Raw genomic sequence first — 22,129 nt, 5'->3', positions numbered from 1 at the left:
TTGCTCAAGGTAGTATAAGGCAAAAAAGAGTAAGGATCATACTTCCTTCCTTCATGACATCAGTAAATCAAAATAAAAAGAGAAAATATGGAAGGGGGTTAAGAGAAAACTATGTAGTTTTTGTATGTTGGTTTGTTTGTTTTTTAAAGAGCCAGACTTAAAACTTAGAATCATTAAATCTGTAGATTGCTTTCTAAAAGATGGCCATTTTTACTATATTAACCTTGCCAATCCTTGCGCATACGAGATTTTTTCCATCTTCTGAGATCTTCTTTGATTTCTTTCTTCAGAAACTTGAAGTTCTTGTCATAAAGATTTTTTATTTGCTTAGTTAGAGTCACACCAAGGTATTTTGTATTATTTGTGACTATTGTGAAGGGTGCTGTTTCCCTAATTTCTTTCTCAGCCTGTTTATCCTTTGTGTAGAGGAAGGTCACTGATTTGGTTGAGTTAACTTTATATCCAGCTACTTTGCTGAAGTTGTTTATCAAGTTTTAGAGTTCTCTGGTGTAATTTTTGGGGTCACTTAAGTATACTATCATATCATCAGCAAATAGTGATAATTTGACTTCTTCCTTTCCAATTTGTATCCCTTTGATCTCCTTTTTTGGAGTTACAGAGACGAAGTGAAAGGGCAGAGACTGAAGGAAGGACAACCCAGAGACTACCGCACCTGAGGATCCATCCCATATACAATCACCAAACCCAGACACTATTGTGAATGCCAACAAGTGCTTGCTGACAGGAGCCTGATATAGCTGTCTCCTGAGAGGCTCTGCCAGTGCCTGAATTACAGAAGTGGATGATCACAGCCATCCATTGAACTGAAGCTAGAGAAAGGATCCAAGGAGCTAAAGGAGTTTACAGACCCTTAGGAGGAACAATATGAACTACCTAGTACCCGCCAGAGCTCCCAGGGACTAAACCACCAACCAAAGAATACACATGGTGGGACTCATGGTTCCAGCTGCATATGTAGCAGAGCATGGACTAGTCAGTCATCAATGGGAAGAGAGGCCCTTGGTCCTGTGAAGGCTCCATGCCCTAGTGTAGCGGAATGTAAGGGCTAGAAAGCAAGAGAGGATGGGTTGGTGAGCCGAGGAAGGGGGAGAAAATGGGGGTTATTCAGAGGGGAAACTAGGAAAAGGGAGAACATTCAAAATGTAAATAAAGAAAATATCAAACAAAAAATAAAAAGGAAAAAGTAACTCTCCAATAACAAACAATATTTAACAAGAAAAAAAACAGCTCTGAAAACGTGATAATAATCAAGCATGTATGAAAAGGCTATCCTATCAGACATTAAAACTAAACTTATCAGCATAATCCTACAGAAAACTGGTAACATAGAGAACGAAAGAGAAGCAAACAGATAAGCTTTTCTTTTTTAATACATTCAATCTTTTTTCATGGTCCAGTCATTATCCCTCTCCTGGTCTGCCCTCCCACCATTCCTCATCCCATTCTCTAAGAGGATGTCCCTACCCAGCACCTCACCAACCCTATTCTCACTACCCCATTCCCACCACCACACAACACCCCACCCTACCCTGCCTTCCCATTCCCTGGGGCTTCAAGGATTAGGTGTATCTTCTCTCACTGAGGCTGAACCATGCAGTACTCTGCTGTATATGTGTCCGGGGCCTAATATCAGCTAGTGTATGCTGCCTAGTTGGCAGCTCAATGTCTGAGAGATCTTGGGGGTCCAGGTTCGTTGAAACTGCTGATCTTCCGATGGGGTCCCACTCCACCACAACTTTTAAATTCAGTGAAAAGAAGGAAGTAAAAGAGGGGGAAACAATGTGAAAATTAGCCATCAGACTGGGTGCAAGAACCCCTGTAGAAGAGTTAGGGAAAGGACTGAAGGAGCTGACGGGGATTGCCACCTCATAGAAAGAACAACAGTATCAGTTAACCAGATCCTCCAGAGCTCCCAGGCACTAAAGCACCAACCAAAGAGTATACAAGAGTCAGTTCATGGCTCCAGACACATATACAGCAGAGGAGTGTCTTATCTGGCATCAATCCAAGGGAGGCCCTTGGTCCTGTGAAGACTTGCTGCCCCATCATAGGTGGATGCTAGAGGAGTGAGGCTGGACTGGATAGGTAGGTGGAGGAACACTCTCTTAGAGGCATTGAGGGGGGTGGGATGGGAGTTTTACAGAGGGGAGACTAGGAAGGAAAGGGGGACAACCTTTGAAATGTAATAAAATAACCAATTAAATAAAGCTAAAACAATAAAATAAAAATAAACAAAGAAAAAATAATCCAAAACTGTAGCTAGTGAAAACAATAAAGAAGAAAAAAATGACCAAACCATAAACACTAGAAGTCTAATTGAAGTAAATTTTCCTAAAACTTAGAAGTTCATCCTATATGCATCCACAAAATCCAGACACTACTACTGATGCCAAGAATTTTGCTGACAGAAGCCTGATATAGCTGTCTCCTGAAAAGCTCTGCCAGAGCCTGACTAATACAGATGTGGATGCTTGCAGTCAACCATGGAATAGACTGAGCACGGGAACCACAATGGAAGAGTTAGGGGAAGGACTGAAGGAGCTGAAGAGGTTCGAAATGCCTACATTAACCAACCAGACCACCAGAACTCCCAGGGACTAAACCAATAACCAAAGAGCACACATGGTGGGACTCAGAGCTCCAGCTGCATACGTAGCAGAGGATGGCCTTATCTGGCATCAATGGGAGGGGAGGCCTTTGGTCCTGTGAAGGTTGGATGGCTCAGCATAGGGGCATGTTAGAGAGCTGAGGCAGAAGTGGGTGGGGAGAGGTGGGTGGGGAGGAGTGGGAGGGGAGCACCCTCATAGAAGCATCAGGGAGGGGGAGGAGATAGGGGGTTTGAGGAGGGGAAACCTGGAAGGGAGGTAACATTTGAAATGTAAATAAATAAAATGACCAATAATAAAAACAACAACAAAAGTTAAAAGAAGGAGAAGGAGGAAGAGGAGGAGGAGGAGGAGAAGGAGGAAGAGGAGGAGGAGAAGGAGGAGGAGGAGGAGGAAAAGGAGGAGGAGGAGGAGGAAAAGGAGGAGGAGGAGGAAGAGGAGGAGGAGGAGGAGAAAGGAACTACATGTTGAAATTGTGCATGCCAGCAGTACTGATGCAGCATGAGGACTGAACACTGAAGCAGAGTCCACACAATTGCAAGCATGGTAAGGAAAATTTCCAGGTTACTAACAACACTACTGACTAAGAAAATCAGCTAGGAATCCCTACTGCTTGAGACCACAGCTCTCAAAGACAGAGATGGGAAGGGAGGAAGGAAAGAAGGAAAAAAGAAAGGAAGGAAGAAAGGAAGGGAGGGAGGGAGGGAAGGAGGGAGGGAGGAAGGGAAAGAGGAAAGGAGGGAGGGAGGCAGTAATATATAATTTATAATTTAAGTTCTGAGTCTTAAAATAGCCTTCGTTGGTGTAAGAATTATTTTTATCTGATTTTGGAAAGTGCAAATACAGGAGGTATTCTGTTTTACATCTACAAACAAACCACTACTATGAAGGGAAAAGAAATGACAAGATCAGGACACTTGCCTTTATACTGCTAAGTACTGACTACAGGGTCTTGCTGTGTGCTGGGTGATTATCCCTGAGCCTTCTCCCAGACAAGGTTCTCAGGTGATGGAGAAGGCACTGACTTGAATCTTTACAGCATGATTATTTCATCATAACAGAGCCTCTCCCCATAGACCTCCTTCTTTCCAAGAACAATATTTAAGCCTAATATCAAACCATTTTTTAACTCTAAAGATTTACTTATTTCTCTCATGTGTACAAGAGGTTACAAAATATTGAAGTATTTTTCTCCTATTATTCTATCTTTTGTTACAGATAGTCCTAACTAAGACTTCATGAAGAATGAAAGAAAAAATCATTTTTGTTCCTTTATAGTTCCTTGTAGACTTAAGTATACATGAGAGTGAAAAATAGAGTATATCATAGATAATGAACCCACTGTTACAAAATCTCATGAAATCTCATGCTAGACCCCTTTGTTTCTCCAATACATAGTTATTCCATTAAAATCAAAAACAAACAAACAAAAAAACGCAGAGAATACAAGCACAGCACAGTAAGCACAGTGTAGAAGATTCCCAGAGTTTATTGTATAGAAAAGTGGAATACTCTCAAATGATGACAGTGCATAATGACCAACAGGCCATTGTTGTGACCTTCATGTTAAGCAGGCTTTCAGATATTTCTAAAGCTTTTAGAATATGTAGTCTTCCTGAAAAACTTCTATCTGTCCAGAGGCAGTATGTCCTTGTTCTTTATGGAAGAGAAAAGAAAAAAAACTAGCAGGTAGTAATCTTAGGTTTAGGGCTCATAAACTAGGTTTAAACACCTATAAGGGAACTTCTAGGATGTCAGATTTCTCCCAGTTTATTATGAGAGAGAGGTCTAGCCCAGTGCTCCCCAAGCCTGCTAAAACCAAACTATCTCCCTAGAGCCATGATCTCAAAGAGTGTACGGTATAAAAAGAAAAACAGTGAAAACTTGTAAGGATGGATTTTCAAAAGCATCATCATCATCTGCTACTTTATAATTGTTCTATGACTTTTATGATTTAGTTTCTGATAAAACATGAGTAAATATTCATTGTGCCTCTTTGTTTTTTCTCAATGAAGTTATTTATTTACTTTGTATCCCAATCAAAGCTTCCCCTCCCTCCTCTTATCCCAGTCTCTCCCTCTCACCTCCTCCCCACGTATTCAGCTCTGCTCCCTTTTTCCTCAGAAAAGGGTAGGCCTCCCACTAACATCAACCAACTTTGGCATATAAAGTTGCAGTAAGACTAGACACTTTTTCTCTTATTGTGGCTAGACTAGTCAACCCAGTTAAGGTAGATGGATCTAGAGGCAGGCAAGGTAGTCAGAGACAGCCCCTGCTCTTGCTGTTAGGAAATGTACATAAACACTCACCTTTACAACTGTTACATATGTTCAGAGGGCCTAGATCCATCCCAGGCATGCTCTCTGGTTGGCAGTCCAGTCTCTATGATCCCCTATGGGCCCAGTTTAGTTGATTCTCTAGATTTTCTTATGATGTTCTTGACCCCCTCTGGTTTCTTCAATCCTTCCTCATCCTCTTCTGTAGGATTCCCCAAGCTCCATTTAATGTTTTCTTGTATACCTATTTCCATCAGGTACTGGATGACAGCAAGGAACAGAATGCTAAATCAAGTGAATGGCAACTGTATGTGGGTAACAATGGCTTGTGTCGTTTTCTTTGGTCTTCTCCCATTTGCTGCCAGGCCTCAGTGATATTGAAACAAGCAGCCTATACCTGCAGTGTCAGACACTGAGCCCTGGTCCTAGAAAGTGAAGATTATAGGTTATTTTCTGGGAATGACGCGTTCTCAACTCTGCAGTGACTACATGAACTGTGAGTGACCTGTACTTTGCTCATTCTGCTCTGTACACAGTCAGAGCAGAAAAGCAGCAGACGCTCCTTTAAACTATTCTCAGGAGTATAAAACATAGCTGTTTCACAAAAATGGCTCTGGGACATCCCATCCAGTGTTCAAAGCCACCAGGGAAACCTGAGAGAAGCTACTCTGGGAAAAGCAGTACTCCTGACAGTGGAATAATTTAGGTGATAATGCACATGTCATGTAGAAAGTACTCATAGAAGAGGAAAATCATCTAACTTTTTATCTCTGGTAGAGTTCTAGAAACAACACAAGCAGGAAATGAAGGTTTCGAGCAGCCTACAATTGTACCCATAAACAGCCAAGCTTCAAAGCCCAAAACATATCCTCTCCCCGCTTTCTTTCTCTCCCCTCTCCTACAACTCCCTCCTCCCCTCTCTCCATTTATCTCTCTTTATGTGTATGTCTCTATTCCTTTCTCCCTCCCACAGTCACATACTAAGTTCAGATTTACACTCATACACAACAAGGAATACAGACATTAACATTTTTGATCAGCTATAGAACTATGTAATAGTCTCAATATGTTGGAAAAAGAAAATTTTTGAGGAGACATGAGAGCGACCCTTAACTGTGGGTATAGAATAAATATTTATACTAAGGGTAAACTTATACTGGGTTAGGAAAATACTATTAATAATAGAAGGTCTACAACCTCACTAGCCATTGATATTTGGCTAACATTATAATACAAGATGTGAAATTCCTCCTACTAAACAGGCCTTAAATCCAACTAGAGAGCTGTTAGTTACCCACAAGATAAAAGTGACAATATTTCACTGTTGAGGATATCTTTGTGGGCCAGTCATTGCTGTAGTTCATAGCCTTTAGAGGAGGATAGCACTACCAATTTCCCCTCTCTCTTGGAAGTTTGCCTAACAACTTCCAATACTATGAAAACTAGTCTCCAGGGAGGACACTTTCAGTTCTGTTTGGTTGTCCGAAGTTCTATGCATGAAGTACATGGTGCCTTCAGCAATAGAATCCTACTGTTAAGTTGAGAAGAAAATGCAATGAAAATATCTTATATTGTTTGGGGAGTTTCTTGAATACCCCTGAGCAACAACTCAAAGGGATGTGTTACTAAATTTCCTTCTTTGGAGGAGAATAATAAACAGCATCTACCTGTCTTTTGAAGGTCCCAGTGACTAGCTACAGTCTGGTCTAACAAGTTCAAACAGGAAGACCAATGAATGAGTTTATTAGACAGACCTATGGGTGTGGGATTGTGGGCAGGAACACAGATGGCCTTAAAACAGCCACACTGGATAATTTACTTTGCCATTGCTATGCAGAATGAGCCCCAAATTAGAGCAATCAGTGTACACTTGCATTCAACTGAATACATTACCTCCCCAGCTCCATCCTTTTAGAAAGGAGGTAGACACCTGCGACAGACTTTTATGAGTAGGCAGGACTAACAGGATTCCTGAAAACGGAAATAGTTTGGCTTTGAGGATAGCCCTATAGTGAAGAAGCTTACCTATCTGGCACTGATGTTTTGATAGTCTGTGTGTGGCTCTTAGAAGGGTCATTATTGTCCCACATGGCAAAACTATAAACACACAATTTAATATAAATTAAAGTAAACCTATAAAATGCTGTGTGTTCGTGTGACTTTTCTGAGCACTAGCGGTGTTATCTTGCCCCTCCCCCCACTGTATTATAGTCCCTATTTCTCCGCAGTTATGACCCTAGCTCCTGTTCCTCTCTTCATAATACCTGTCTCCTCCTACCTACCCTCTAGAGATCTTCCTTCTTACCTCATGGCCTCTTTCTGTTTCTGTGACTTCTGTACTTACTCTACAGTAGGTGTTCAAATCTAAAGATTCAGATCTAGGATCCACTAATAAAATAGAACACATGATGTTTATCTTTCTGGGTCAGAGTTACCTCCCTCAGTATGATATTTTGCAGTTCTATCCATTTTTCTGAAAATTTCATAATTTCAATATTTTTCATAATTAAATAAAATATTCTTGTGAATATGCACCATATTTGCATTCTCTGTTCCTTGTTTGAAGGACATTTAAGTTGTTTCTATTTTTTGCAGATCTGCATAATGGCCAAAATGCAGGAAATAAGCGAGTATGGGGTACCCAGCTTCAACTGATACATCTATAATGTAATCTCTACACTTGAGGCTAAGAGAGAATCATGTAACATAGAGTTAAAAGATGTTAAGACCCAGAGGACTAGACAATTGGAGCTACATAGTTTCTTGTAGATACATCAAGGGTGGTGCACACATGAAACCACAGCAGTACTGTTGCCTAAATACAACCTGGATAGTGGCAATGCCAACTGACATGCCAGTGTAGATGCAGAAATTTCACAAGATCTCACCCTGTAATGAAGAGCTATAAAGTCTATAGTATAGATAATTAAATGCTGATGAGGAAAATCAGGATTCTGCAATGATGTCAAGTAGTCCGACCTAAACGTACAATGGGCTCTGAAGCTTATGTATATAATATATATGTATGCATGTGACAGAAACAAAGTATATGTGGTGATGTGCTTCTGTGTGTAATAATAATAATTAAAGAATAGAAGGTTATGAACTTGAGAAGAAGTAGGAAAAGTTGGAGAGGGGAAGGGAGGTATAGAAATGACGTAAATACAGAACTATTATGAAATTCTAAAAGAAAATATTTTGTATTAAAATGATTTTTAAAATCTTTAAGCAAACACATGCACACACACACACACACAGAGAGAGAGAGAGAGAGAGAGAGAGAGAGAGAGAGAGAAGACAGATAGATCACACACAGAGAGAGAAAGAGAGGATAGAGAAAAAGAGGATATATAGAAATAGCTGCAATTACAGTTTTAAAAACACTCTAAATAATGTTTAAGGATCTGATTACCCCATTTTAACACTAAAAATACCCAAATATCAACAAAGAATCTTAAGATATGAAAAACATGGCTCTACCACAGAAAAGATGAACAAAAAATTGTTCCCAAGGAAGTATATACTTTTGGCCTACAAAGATTTTAAGCCAATTGCTTGTGGAGGCAAAAGACAAAACATAGCCAAGTAGCTGAGAAATTCTAAGCACACACAGTGTCTGTACAAACAGAAATTATCAATGTAGCACTGAGTGGTCTAAGATGACCACAAATTATAAAGTTAGAAAAGGTGTAAAACTGAAAGCAAAACTTACTGGAGCTCTTCAGTAGTGGGTTTGAAGAGACAGAAAAAGAATCAGCAAACTTCAAACAGATCAACTGAAGTTACTCTAGAAAAAGAAGACAAAGAAAAGATAGATTGAGGGAGATTATAACAACATTAGCACCAGGACCAATTGGTACATGGACCACTGCCTCAAAGGGATTCCAGGAACACTGGAGGAAAAGAGGGAGACAGGGGAACAGTTAAAGGAATAATGCTCTCTGAACCCAGTTTAGATTAGGAAAACCTACCTGCAGATACCTACATTCAACAAATGCAAAAGATGAGCATAAACATAATTGATTGGTTGTGGATTTAGTGAGGGATAACACTTTATGATTTTCTATCCAGATCTTTCTGTTATGATCTTTAGACTCAAGAATATGTACCCCTCATGGAATGATAAGGAGATAGTCAGCCATGTATGAATCAAAATGTTGAGTAAACTTCCAAAACTTCCATATTTTATTCACTAAAATGCATCTTTTTTTAAAAAATTATAATTGCTTAGTTTGTAAGCCCAAGTATTTTGACCCAATAGACACATTTTCTCAATTTTGTGCACTCATTATTGGCTCATATTCTAGAACTTCCTTTATGTCTAGCAAAGGTAGACAATGACTTTTTTCAAATTTTCACATCACAAACCTCTGTAACCAGTAATAAAGGGAAAATATGAAAGTAATCTAAACACAGTGTTCAGATTATAGCACTGTTTCACCAACCACGGCACAGTCTTTATAGTTATATGTTTGCTTTTTAAGAAAATATGTGTATGTGTAGGGTGGGTGTGGGTGTGGGTGTCTGCATGGGTGGGTGGGTGTGTATGTGTGTGTGTGTCTGTGTGTCTGTGTGTATATGCACTCAGAGAATTATAACAGCTTGGATGGTGAGAGATTTTGGATTCCTAATATGTAGAACATTTTAAGAATGTGTTTAATTTAAAAATAAAATTGGGGCTGGAGAGCACAATCTGCTCTTTCAGAGCACCCAAGCTTGTTTCCCAGCATTCATAGGAAAGCCCACAAGTCTCAGTAGCTCCATCCCATGGCATCAGATGCCCTCTGCAGGGACCAAGACCACATAGACTGCACAGATGTGCATGCAGGCAAAATAGCCTATGCATAAGATAAATATTCATTATTTTTTAAATTTTTTAAACATAAAAATATCATTTAAAAAGATTGTTAATAACTTTAATTTTTTCTAAAATTAAGTTTAAATGCATCCTTTGTTTTCTCTGTTTAATGATAGTCATAAATTTGTAGAGCAGCTGGATTACAGTGAAGTAAATGGCAGCCCCTAACAAATCTATGTGAATAAAGAAAAGAAAGGATTACCTGTCTTCATGGAGAGACAAATAGCCATCAATTCACTCAGGGCATACATTCTGCTACACACAATACTACGTTTGACAGGAAGCCAATTCTTTACTGAACTATCCTCATCTATGTGTCCTGGAGTCTTTTTCAGCAGTCTAAGTCAGGATTGAGTTATGAAGAACATATATTGAAATGTGTATCAAAAGCATGCATATGTGTGTGTGTGTGTGTGTGTGAGAGAGAGAGAGAGAGGGGGGGGGGCTAGAGATTTTGGGAGAAGGAAAAGAAAGCATTCTCCTTACCAGACTCTTAAGTAAACTCTGAACAACTGAAGTAGGTTATTAGAAGACCCCTCTGTTACTTTAAGATTCTAAGTAAAATAGCAAACTTGAAATATTATGGCCTATATCTCACAATCTATCCCTCCTTTCTTTAACATTCTAAAATTTATCTGGAAAACTGAGTAAAGTTCAAATTTTATTTCAATCCTAAAGCATAGACTGTATTCATTTGAATTGTGAAAATGTCATTGATTGATATGGAACATTACATAATCATTGTCTAAAAGGATTGGAAGAGATGTTACTTTGTGTTCATGCACATGATGTTTTAAAATAAGACAAGCCTTTAAAGTATTGCTGAAGAAGAAGATTGTTACATGTTTTTCTATATTCAAATTAACAAACATGCATGTTTAAATACATATGGACGTGTGTTCATGTATAAAGACATAGGAATGCATTTTATCATATACGTTTGGTCTAAAAATAAAAAGGAGAGAAAATTTGCAATTCAAAGAAGACCATACATGAAAATCAAAATTTGTAGGGTTATCTCCCTGGAAAGCAAGGGTAAAAAAGGAAGATAATTGCATTGCAATTCAAGTACAAAGCACGAAAACTCTATCTAGAAAATCACAGCCATCGTGTGTGTGAATAAAAATTTGCTATTGCTGAGAGACTGCGATTAAAAAATATAAAGTAGCATTAAGGAGAATATTGAAACTGACAGGCCAAATACAGAGAAACGTTAACTGATTCTTTGAACCTCCTAGGAGATAGCATCAAGGTTGAAAATGTGTTCATTTGGTTACTTTTCCTAAGGAAAAAATAGGAAGAGGAGAGATTCTGGGATATATAACATTAAGGAAACCATAGCAATAAGCATGGGCCTGTGTCTCTTGGGTCTGAAACCAATCAAGTGTGGGTTAATAGGAAACAAGCATTAGAAAAAATGCAATACTTTTTTCTCCTTTTTAAAATGAAAATTTGCCGTGAGAGTATAATTTTGCTGTGAACAAGTGCTTTTGTTCTTTTAATTTAATAAAAGAAGTTGTTGAAAAGAGGGTGCCAGAGAAAAAGGATGTGATCTGCTTGTGTATGTCCTTATCAGATCATCCATACCCAACCCCCTGTGGTGTGAGCTACTAAAGAGGGAGAAACACAGTTTCCATGATGGCATCTCTGTGTATGAATCTATTCATGGGGAAACAAAACAAGTGCTACCCTCTTCCAATGCTCTTGCCTGTTTATAGTCATTTGCTGTCAAGTCATGCCATGGGCAAGATAGGACACCAACACTTAGTGTAACACATGACAGGAACTTTACTGGTAATAAAAATACTTTGAAAATGGAGACATTTCACTAACAGATTGTAATGAACAGCACATTGAGCAGATGGTAACAAGTATACGTTTTTCTAAGTCAGTTGTGATCAGGGCCTGTGTCCTTGTCAATAAAGACTTTAGGTTATTCTTACACATACCACTAACACAGTAATGACACCTCCAATCCTTCACAGCTAGAAGACTTTAAAGTGAAAGAACATTGTTTGTGTGAATGTGTCCTCTCAATGCTCCCTTCTCTCCTCACAGCTCCATAAGCTAGGTTATTTGTATTCATTTTGATTTCTCTAGTTATTATCCAGTTTCCATCAGAGCCAAAGTATATTTCATTTGAGGCTACTGAACATTTTAGTGGTGGATAAATGTCCACTATGTAACAATTTAGCCTTTGAGATGAATGGCTTTATTAGAATGTCTTAATGACGGCACAGAAACCTTAGTTTGGTGGGGACATTTATCAACCTACTAATGCTTCACTCAATTTAAAATCTGCTAAAAATGGAGAAACAATTGTTAATACTCTTTGACTAACATAATTTCATGGGTAAAAGTTCTTTTCAAACTAGAACTTGTTTCTATTCCTCAATTACGATTTCATCAACAAAATATTGTAACTTTTTTACAGTAGACATTTTTGTGTTTTTTAATGTACAAGTAACTATTACTTTTGGCCCATAAGACCAACAGTATTTCATATTTCACATGTATATTGCCCATTTTCTACATCAAGTTTCTAATAGATTATTTGTTCTTCTCTTTTATCCTTAAAAGTCAAATATTTAACTTCCAATTTTCATTTGGATTAGTGCAAGTATTGCTCAACATTTCCCAATTTTTAAGTCCCACAGGAGAAAAGTGTCACTAAATGCTTATCTGATCAGCTTTCTGTAATGGTACTGTCAATCAAATTGTGCATGGCCTTCCCTTTTGCAACATAAACCACCCTAGTCAGACTCAAACATGCTATTTTTGAGAAGTTGACCTCTAGAAAGTAAAGGTGTGGGCTCTGTGGCTAACCAAGGAAATGTGCTGCAGGGATGATAGGTAAGCTTTTCTGTACAGTGGTTGATGCTCGAGGAAACCAGTGTGGCCTGGAGGAAGGGGCCCCCATCTAGACATTTGTTTCTTTCCTGTCTTCGTATTACCAAGCCTTGTGTCCATGGAAAAGTTGCTTAACCACATGGCAGCTAGATGTAGGTAAATATGCCAGATCCTAATCTCAAAAGGATGCTCAATAACACCCCAAGTGGCATTGTGATATGTATGTGTGCATATATATGTGTGTGTGTGTGTGTGTGTGTGTGTGTGTGTGTTTATGTATATATTTAACATTGTATTGAACACTTCTACAGACTACTTAAGTAGGATACCTTGAAATTGTCAAAACCAAAGTCAGTTGCTGTCATTTATGTCGATCACCTGATGAGCGAGCAGGGGTTTGGGAACTGTGTTCTCCTTTCCATTGTTTGGACTTCTGGGTATCAATTTCTAACTTGTTATTTGGTGAGAACTGTAAAAAGTGATAGCTACCCATCCTTTCCCTGTCTATTCTTTTATTGTAACAGACTGCACCTTCTGAGGAAGAGCAGAGAGAGGAGCTTGACCATAGTTATTTAGATCTATGTACATTCCTTAGATAACCAGCTTTTGATGCATTATTCTGTGTGCATCTGCATTTCGTGTGTAGATTGTGCAGTCAGCAACAAGGTCAGACTGCAAGACAGCTCTCTCACCTTAGGTATCCATCTAGTTGTCATCTATAGATTAGCCCCTCCTCTTCTCCAGCTTCCTCCATTTACATTCCCAAGTCTTGGCAAGCACTGGTTCATATTTGCCTTGTTTTGTTACTTCAGAAATGGTATGTAGCTGAAAAGAAAAGCTACATTGGTTAGTAACTTGACTCTTCATGATTCAGCATAATCTCCTAAATAAAATTGCCTAGATTATTGCCTAACATTATTGTCAACATAAAAACACATTCCAAAGAACCAGCAGCAACAACCAAAATTCTTTTATTATGTGAATCAAAAGCAACTTATACACAAAATTAGCACATGAAGATTCATTATGTTTTTATAAGATACCAATGAATAAGTAAAACTTAAGATGAAAAAAACACTAAATCCTGTCTTTTAATCATATAAAAGGTGAGTTGCTTATGGGTACATCCTACAAAACATGCAGAGAATTTATATGATAAATTTCAAAATATTAATGAAGAATTTAGAGAAGATTGGAGTTAATATATCATGTTCATGAATGGAAAAGTCATTTGGCATCATAACAATGCTAAACTGGTACAGAACTATAACACAATTATGTTCAAAATATCTGAAAGGACTTTATAGAAATAGAGAGCATTATTCTGTAACTGAAACACGAAGACTTGGAAGGGATAGAACCATTTTGTAAATGAAAATTCAAAACAACTGCCTTTCAATTATTAGGATTAATGCCTACCCACAATACTTTGCTTGTCCTGGTCTAGGGTTAAGGCTTTATTGTTGAAGACAACACATATATAGTTTTTCTTGCACAAGGAGAAGTTGATCTAACACCTACCTAGATCCTTTACTCCTACTGACTGTGCATTCTTGGTTCTGATAGGTACTTTGCATAATATCAGAGGATAAAGGTAAATACTAATAGAGCTACAAGCCCTGTGAACTCAAAGTGACCGACCTACAAGATATGCTGAAAAAGAAAATAGTAGCACAAATGTTGTGGAAGTAACCAACCATTTTTAATTGGATTTATGGCCCATTCCATGAGATAGAACTCACACCTGATTCTAACAAAGGAGCCAAGAGAAAAGAGAATAGCTAGGTCATGGGCCTCGAGGGAAATGTCCTATCATTTCGTTGAATGAACATAGCAATAAAGACTCCTAATGACATTCTGCTATGCCTCTAAATCAGTGTCTCACTTAGCCATCATCAGAAAAGTGCTCTTCTTGCTGTAGATGGGAACTAACAAAGATACTTACAAATGGGCCCTGAGCAGAGAGGGAAAGATGTTGGAATGCTCTCTAGGTCCTATGAGGGAGAGAAGACAGAAAGATTATAGGAGCCAAAGAGGATGGATGACTCCAAGGAAATAGTGTCCTCTAAACACATGGATTTTGACACACATGGATTCCTAGAAATGAACGAGTTCAAACCAGATTGGTTCCAACACACACAGCTTGCACCCCTAATCAAGAAGCTATGTATAGTTTACACATGCTATCAAGGAAAAATTAGTTTTATTCAGTGGCATCTCACTGAATATATTAACTGCAGTTTAGGATAGGCCCCATAATCTGCAGTAGATGACCAACTCAAACTCAACGTTTTGTTTGTTTATTCTAGAGAGTTTGTTTGTTTCAATTTGTTTATTATTGGTCTTTAGCTTATATATTTTGGTTTCTTTCTTGTGTGCATGTGTTTGTTTAAGAATTTTGCTTATTTGTTTTGTTTGTTCACTCATTGGTTTGGTTTTCCTTTACGTTTTCTTCATTTTACTCATATTCTTTTATATATTACATCCCAACTGCCGTTTCCCCTTCCTCTTCTACCCCCAGTCTCACCCCTCACTTCCACTTCCCCTAGATCCAACCTACAATGGAACCTTTGCTTCACCTCCTCTCTAAAAGAACAGACCTTCCATGGTATCAATCAAATGAGTCATAACAAGCTACAATTAGACCAGGTACATATTATCACATCAAGGCTGGATGAGGCAACGCAGTAGGAGGAAAAGGGTCCCAAAGGCAGGCAAAGGAGTCAAAGACAGTCCCTGCTCCCACTGTTAAGAATCCCACAAGAGCACTAAGCTACACAACCAAAACATATATGCAGAGGACCTACGTCAAACCCATATAGGTTCCCTGATTCCTGTGAGCCCACTTGAGTCTCACCTGATTGATTCGGTGGACCATGTTCTTGTGGCGTTTTGATCCCTCTGGCTTCTCCAATAATCCCTTCCTTTTCTCCTCAAGACTCCTCATGCTCAGCCTAATATTCGTCTATGGGACTCAGCATCTGCTCCTATCAGTTGCTGGATAAAGTCTGATGATGATGATTAGTATTCCAATCCCTCCACTTGTGATCTTGCCTGGTTACAAAGAAGGGCAATTTTCAGACTCCTTGTCTATTATGAGAAGTGTTCCCTACTATCACCCTTACAAATTCTATGGAGTTCGCACTGCATTAACTTTCCACCTCAGTCGAGAAATATCCCCCAATTCCAGTCATGGCTCCCATTATTCATTACCTCCATCCCTGTGGCCTGAATCCCACATACTCCCACTTCAACCATGAAATCTATTTTATTTCCCATTACCAGGGAGACCCTGCACCCAACCCCCTTAGTCCCTCATTACTTAGCCTCTCTGGGACTGTGGGTTTGTAGCACGCCTATCATTTGCTTTATAGCTAGTATATACTTATAAGTGAGTACATACCATGTTTGTCATTCTACAACTGGGTTACCTCACTGAGGATGATTTTTTCTAGTTCCATCTATTTGCCTGCAAATTTCAGATGCTATTTTTTTTAACAGCTGAGTAGTACTCCATTGTGTAAATGTAGCACATTTAAAAAAAAAAAAAACATTATTCAGTTCAAGAATATCTAGGTTGTTTTCAGTTTCTAGCTATTATGAACAAAGCTTCTATGAACATAGATTAGCAAATGTCCTTGTAATAGGATGAAGCATGCTTTGGGTGTATGCCCAAGAGTGGTATGGCTGGTTCTCCTGGCAGATAAATTCCCAAATTTATGAGAATCTATCATAATGATTTTCAAAGTATCTGTACAAGTTTGTACTCCCACCAGCAATGGAAGAGTATTCCCCTTGCTCTACATCCTCACCAAACTCAACTATCACTTTGGTTTTTTTTCTTACCCTTTCTTACAGGTGTAAGGTAGAATCTCAAAGTTGTTTTGATTTGTATTTCCCTGATGGCTAAGGATATTGAGTGTTTCCAATCCATTTGAGATTCCTTTATTGAGGATGTTCTGTTTAGAACTGAACCCCACTTTTAATTGGAGTATTTAGTTTGGTGATGCATAGTTTCTTGAGTTCTCCATATATTTTGGATATTAGACCTCTATAAGGTATGGCATTAATAAAAATCTTTTCCCATTCTATAGACTGGCATTTTATATTATTGAAGGGGTGTCCTTTGTCTTACAGAAGTTTTTTAATTTCATGAGGTCCCATTTTCTAATTGTTGATTTCAGTGCCTGCACTATTGGTATTATGTTCAGATTCTTGTCTCCAATGCCGAAGCACTTAATGTTATTCCCTCATTTCTTTTCTATCAGATTCAGTGTTTCTGGTATTATGTTGAGACTTTGATCAATTTGCACTTAAGTTTTATAAAGGATGATAGATAGGGATCTATTTGCCCTTTTCTACATGTTGACATCTAGTTAGATTAGCATCATTTGTTAAAAACACTTTCTTTTCCTTTATTGTATATTTATGCCCTCTTTATAAAACATCAGGTGTCCAGGGATATGTGGTTTTACATCTGTGTCTTTGATTTGATTCTGTTGATCAACCTCTCTGTTTTTAAGCCAATTCCATATGATTTTTATTATTACTGCTTTTTAGTAGAGCTTGAAATCAGGGATAGTGGTATCTCCTGATGTTCTTTTATTGTATAGGCTCCTTTTAACTACCATGGTTTGGTTTTGTTTTTCGATTTGATGCTGACTGTCAATTCTTTTCAATTCTTTCAAGTCTGTAAAGAATTGTATTGGAATTCTGATGGAGATTGTACTGAATCTGTAGATTCTTTTTGTAGGATGGCCATTTATATTATGTTGATTCTACCAATCCATGACCATAAGAGAACTTTCTATCTTCTCTTATATTCTTCAATGTCCTTCAAAGACTTGAGGTTTTCATTATACAGGTCTTTAACTTGCTTGGTTAGAGTTACCAAAAGATATATTACATTTTTGCACCTATTGTGAAGGGTATTGTTTTTTTTTATTTATTTCTTAGCCCCTTTGACATTTGTATAAAGAATGCTACTGATTTTTTAAATTTTGAATTAATCTTATATCTAGCTACTTTACTGAAGGTCTTTATCAGCTGAAAAATTCCCTGATACAATTTTTGGGGGAGTTACTTATGTATACTACTTTGAAATTCTTGCTTCCTAATTTGAGTTTCCTTGATATCATTTAGTTGTCTTATTGTTCTAGCCAAGTATTATATTGAATAGATATGGAGAGAATGGACACCCTTGTCCCTCCTGATTTTAGTGGAGTTGATTTAACTTTCTCTCCATTTAATTTGATATTGACTATAGGCTTATTGTAAATTGGCTGTATTATGCTTACATATGTCCCTTGTATCCCTGACCTCTCCAAGGCTTTTATCATAAAGAGATTTAATTTTGTCAAAGGTTGTTCTAGTATCTAATGGGGTAATCAGATGGGTTTTTTCTTTTAGTTTACTTTTTGTTGTTTTGGGTTTTTTTTCCTTTGTTGTTTTGTTTTGTTTTGTTTCAAGACAGGGTTTGACTATGTAGCCCTGGCTATCCTGGAACTCACTCTATAGACCAGGTTGGCCTCGAACTCAGAAATCTGCCTGCCTCTGCCACCCAAGTGCTAGGATTAAAGGCATGAACCACAACTGCCCAGCTTCTTTTAGTTTATTTATATAGTAGACTATGTTGACATATTTTTGGGTTCTGATCCATCCCTGCATTTCTGGAATGAAGCCTATTTGATCATGGTGGATGTTCTTTTTGATGTGTTCTTATATTCAGATTTCAAGTATTTTATTGAGTACATTTGCATCAAGTTGATGATTGGTATCTAATTCTCTTTGGCGAATCTTTGTGTGGTTTGGATATCAGGATAATTGTGACTTCATAAAATAAATTAGACAATGGTTTTTTCTCTTTCTATTTTGTGTAATAATTTAAGGAGTATTGGCCTTAAGCCTTCTTTCAAAGTCTCATAGAACTCTGCACTAAAACAATCTGTCCCTGGACTATTTCTGGTTGGGAGACTTTGAATAAATATTTATATTTTCTTAGGGATTAAATAGAACATTTTAAGTTGTTTACCTGATCTTGATTTAACTTTGATACATGGCATCTATCAAGAAAATTCTCCATTTGTTTTACATTATCCAGTTTGGTGGAGTACGGGTTTATGAAATATGACCTTATGATTCTTTGGATTTCCTTGCTTTTGGTTGTTATATCCTGCTTTTTGTCTCTGATTTTATTAATTTGGATATTCTCTCTACCCTTTACTTAGTAAAGATAAAGGCTTTTCTATTTTACTTATTTTTCTCAAAGAACCAACCCTTTCTTTTATTGATTCTTTGTATTCTCTCTCTCTCTCTCTCTCTCTCTCTCTCTCTCTCTCTCTCTCTCTCTCTCTCTCTGTTTTTTTTCTTTCCTTCTTTATTTCTTACTTTCTTTGTCTCTTTCTATTTCATTGATTTTAACTATCAGTTTGATTGTTTCCTGCCATCCATCCTCTTGTGTACATTTGCTTCTTTTTGTTCTAGAGTTTCAGATGTACTGTTAAGTTGCTAGTGTGAGCACTTGCCAATTTATTTATGAAAGTACTTAGTGCTATAAGCTTTCCTCTTAGCACAGCTTTTATCATGTCCTATAAGTTTTTGAGCATGTTGTTATTTTGTTGTAATTGGTGATGGTAGGTGTGTGTGTGTGTGTGTGTGTGTGTGTGTGTGTGTGTGTGTGCGTGTGTGTGTATGTGTGCATGCACATGTGTATATGTTCCCTCTTTGGATTATGCTAGTGCAAGATTATTTATTGCATGTGTTTTCATGGCTATTGTTAACTTCCTTGGGTTTGACTTTTCCTCCTAGTACTTCCTGTGAGTATAGATAGACTGGGACAGGAAGCCTTAAGCTCTTACTGTCATGTTTTCCCTGCTATAGTAGACTGTACCCTAGAACTATGAAAACATTATGCTTAAGTTTCTTTTGTCTAGGTGTTTTATCCTAAAACCAAGAAAACTAACCCAGGAAGAAAAAAATAGAAGCCAGGGAATTTATCATAGTTAGCCAAAGTCTAAAGTCTCCAAATGATCCACTTTCAGTTTTTTCTTTTTGCAAATTTGCAGTTCTTATATGCTTATTTGTGAATCAGATCAAAACTATTTACTGTATTAAAGTTAAAAGGGAGAAAAGAATAGAGAGTACTTAAATCACTTTCCTCGTATATATTTTTATTATCAAGTAAAGCAGCATCAATAACGTTTTCACATTCTCTATTTTAATATCTATGCTCCAGATATTGATTCCAGATATGATTGACAGGTTCATAGAACTGAATATATAAGCCAGAAAATGTAAGGTGGAAAGGGCATATTCTTCTGTAAAGTATTTTAGATGAAATGTATGTACATGCTTATAAAAATTTGAGTTTTGTAAAACCAAACTAAGCCAATATTTTAAATATAACACTCATTATGACAGACTTACTTATTTTTTAGTTATATTTTGTACAGGAAGATGTTTCAGTGATGATATGGATGTGACACCCTTTCACAATCAGAACTCTTAATATTGTTGTGTATTGAGGAGCTGTATTGTTTCATAATAACTAATTTACTACTCTAATACAAGGTTAAAAATATCTACTGTCAAATTTTTCAATAGATATATTTTTCCAGGAAGGAAAAATAAAAACTCAAAAATCAAGAAAAAGCTTTGTGCACCACTAGAATTTTAAGGTAGGGTTTTAAATGAAAAATGAGAATATTTATTCTGATATCCTTCCACCTTTCCCCTTAAGCCATTGTCCTTTCTTTCATCTTACCCATGTTCAGTCAAACACATGTCTATTCAGCAATTACTTATTTTTACTGGTCCCATGCTAAACATGGAGACAGTGGACAGTAAAGGAAAGGTCTATGATTGCTATGTCACATCACTGACAAACATCTAAACATAGTGGTCTGAAATGTATAAATCTCTCATACTCTAATTCCTTTGAAGAACAGATTATCATCTCAATGTTCTATCAATATTGAAGGTCACCAAATATTTCTCAGCCTAACTCTTTGGGTCCATTCTATTCTTGTTTACATTCCTATTTTCCCTATTACTTCCTCCAGTAAGCCTGTTTGAACTATGTGACCAGTTTAAGTTTTATTTCTAGTCTCCTACTTTTTTAAAGTAGTGGTTCTCAACCACACTCACTTGTGACCCTTTAGTATAGTTCCTCATGCTGTGATGCCCCCCTCAACAATAAAATTATTTTTATTGCTACTTCATAACTATAATTTCACTATTCTTACACATTGTTATGGAAATATTTGATATGCAAGATATCTAATGTGCAGCCCCTATGAAAGGGTTGTTTGATGCCCAAAGGGATCACCTCCTACAAATTGAGAAATACTTTTTTAGGGAATAATATAAGAATTTTCCAGCGTCTCTTCCTGGATTTCCTCTCATAAAACCACATAACCTATGGCTCAGTTTTTCATGATTCTCCTGACTCTAGATATGTATTTTAAACATTTAAACAACATCAATAGCTGGGTTTATAAAATGTCCCTAAACATTGTTTTTAATTAATTAAAATGGATTTAGTTGATTAGTTTGGACAATTAAGTCATGTGACTTCAAGCCATCTTCAAATTCTGCAGACTGATGAGAAAAACACCAATGCTGTTGAGTAAACATGTCAACAGTATCAGAACTCAGAGTAAACTCATTACTTAGATGAGACTGGCCTTGAACTGAACGAGATCTATCTCCTCCCCATCCTCTGGCCCCAAGGGCTGTATTCAGAGGCATTTACCACCACATCCTACAACAGTATGTTTTTCACTGAACAATAATAGGTCATTAAAAATAAGAGGAAAAAATTTAAATCCTAGATTTAAATAAAAATCAGAACACATTCTACCACAGCCTTTCAGCAAAAGAAGAGGAATTCTAAGAGGAAGGTTTATAGCTATACATGTGCGTATTAGAAAGCAAGATGAGGCTTTATGCTTAAGTGAACTGACTAGTCTTCCAGAAGACCTAGTTTTGATTCCCCACACCCATATAATGAATTACATATATATATATATGTATTATATATATATATATATATATATATACATATATATATGTATATATGTATATATATATTATATATATATATATATATAAATGCTAGAGAGATAGCTAATAAATAACCCAATGGTCCACTCCAAGGTAGTAGAAAAATAATAAGAAGCCAATCCCAAATCACATAGATGGGCAACAAATAGAAACCATAGAGGAAAGAAATTAATAAAATCAAGTCTAAATAAAAAATACACAAAATCAAGCTAACAAAGAGTCAGGTCTTTGAAAAATGATAAAAATTAACAAACCCATAGCCAAACTAACAAGAAAGTGGGAAAAATGAAATTAATGAAGTTGGAGACAAAAAAATAAAAATGTATGTTGCTCTAGTGGACCCCAGGGGCATCTAGAATATCATTAGACAATTCTTTGTTACATTTTGCTACATTTTCTCAGTAGTATTGCCCGAATTTCAATGAATAGAGGTCATATCATTTTTCTTTCTTTTT

General features: G+C 37.1%; 2 long non-coding RNA genes across 3 annotated transcripts in view; both read right to left on the bottom strand.

Annotated features, from left to right (window-relative positions):
* Window positions 1-4,092: 4,092 nt before the first annotated feature.
* On the bottom strand, window positions 4,093-6,950 carry LOC116088102. 2 transcript variants are annotated; one of them, XR_004117771.1, is made up of 3 exons: window positions 6,929-6,950; window positions 4,937-5,328; window positions 4,093-4,283 (listed from the first exon to the last, which is right to left on the bottom strand). It is a non-coding gene; the product is annotated as an uncharacterized LOC116088102 (long non-coding RNA). The 2 variants fall into 2 exon arrangements; XR_004117770.1 differs by lacking the exon at window positions 6,929-6,950 and adding an exon at window positions 6,797-6,874.
* Window positions 6,951-8,619: 1,669 nt separating this feature from the next.
* Window positions 8,620-22,129, bottom strand: part of LOC116088099 — a 66,746-nt gene continuing 53,236 nt past the window's right edge. Inside the window, exons 3-5 of the long non-coding RNA XR_004117765.1 lie at window positions 15,469-15,665; window positions 13,304-13,436; window positions 8,620-8,690 (exon numbers count right to left, since the gene is read on the bottom strand). This is a non-coding gene — a long non-coding RNA (uncharacterized LOC116088099). The remainder of the gene's footprint in view (window positions 8,691-13,303; window positions 13,437-15,468; window positions 15,666-22,129) is intronic.

This window comes from Mastomys coucha, unplaced genomic scaffold (genome assembly GCF_008632895.1).
Source record: "Mastomys coucha isolate ucsf_1 unplaced genomic scaffold, UCSF_Mcou_1 pScaffold14, whole genome shotgun sequence".
Lineage (NCBI taxonomy): Eukaryota > Metazoa > Chordata > Mammalia > Rodentia > Muridae > Mastomys > Mastomys coucha.
Note: the sequence above shows the minus strand (reverse complement) of the source record. Positions and strands in the feature narration are given on the sequence as shown.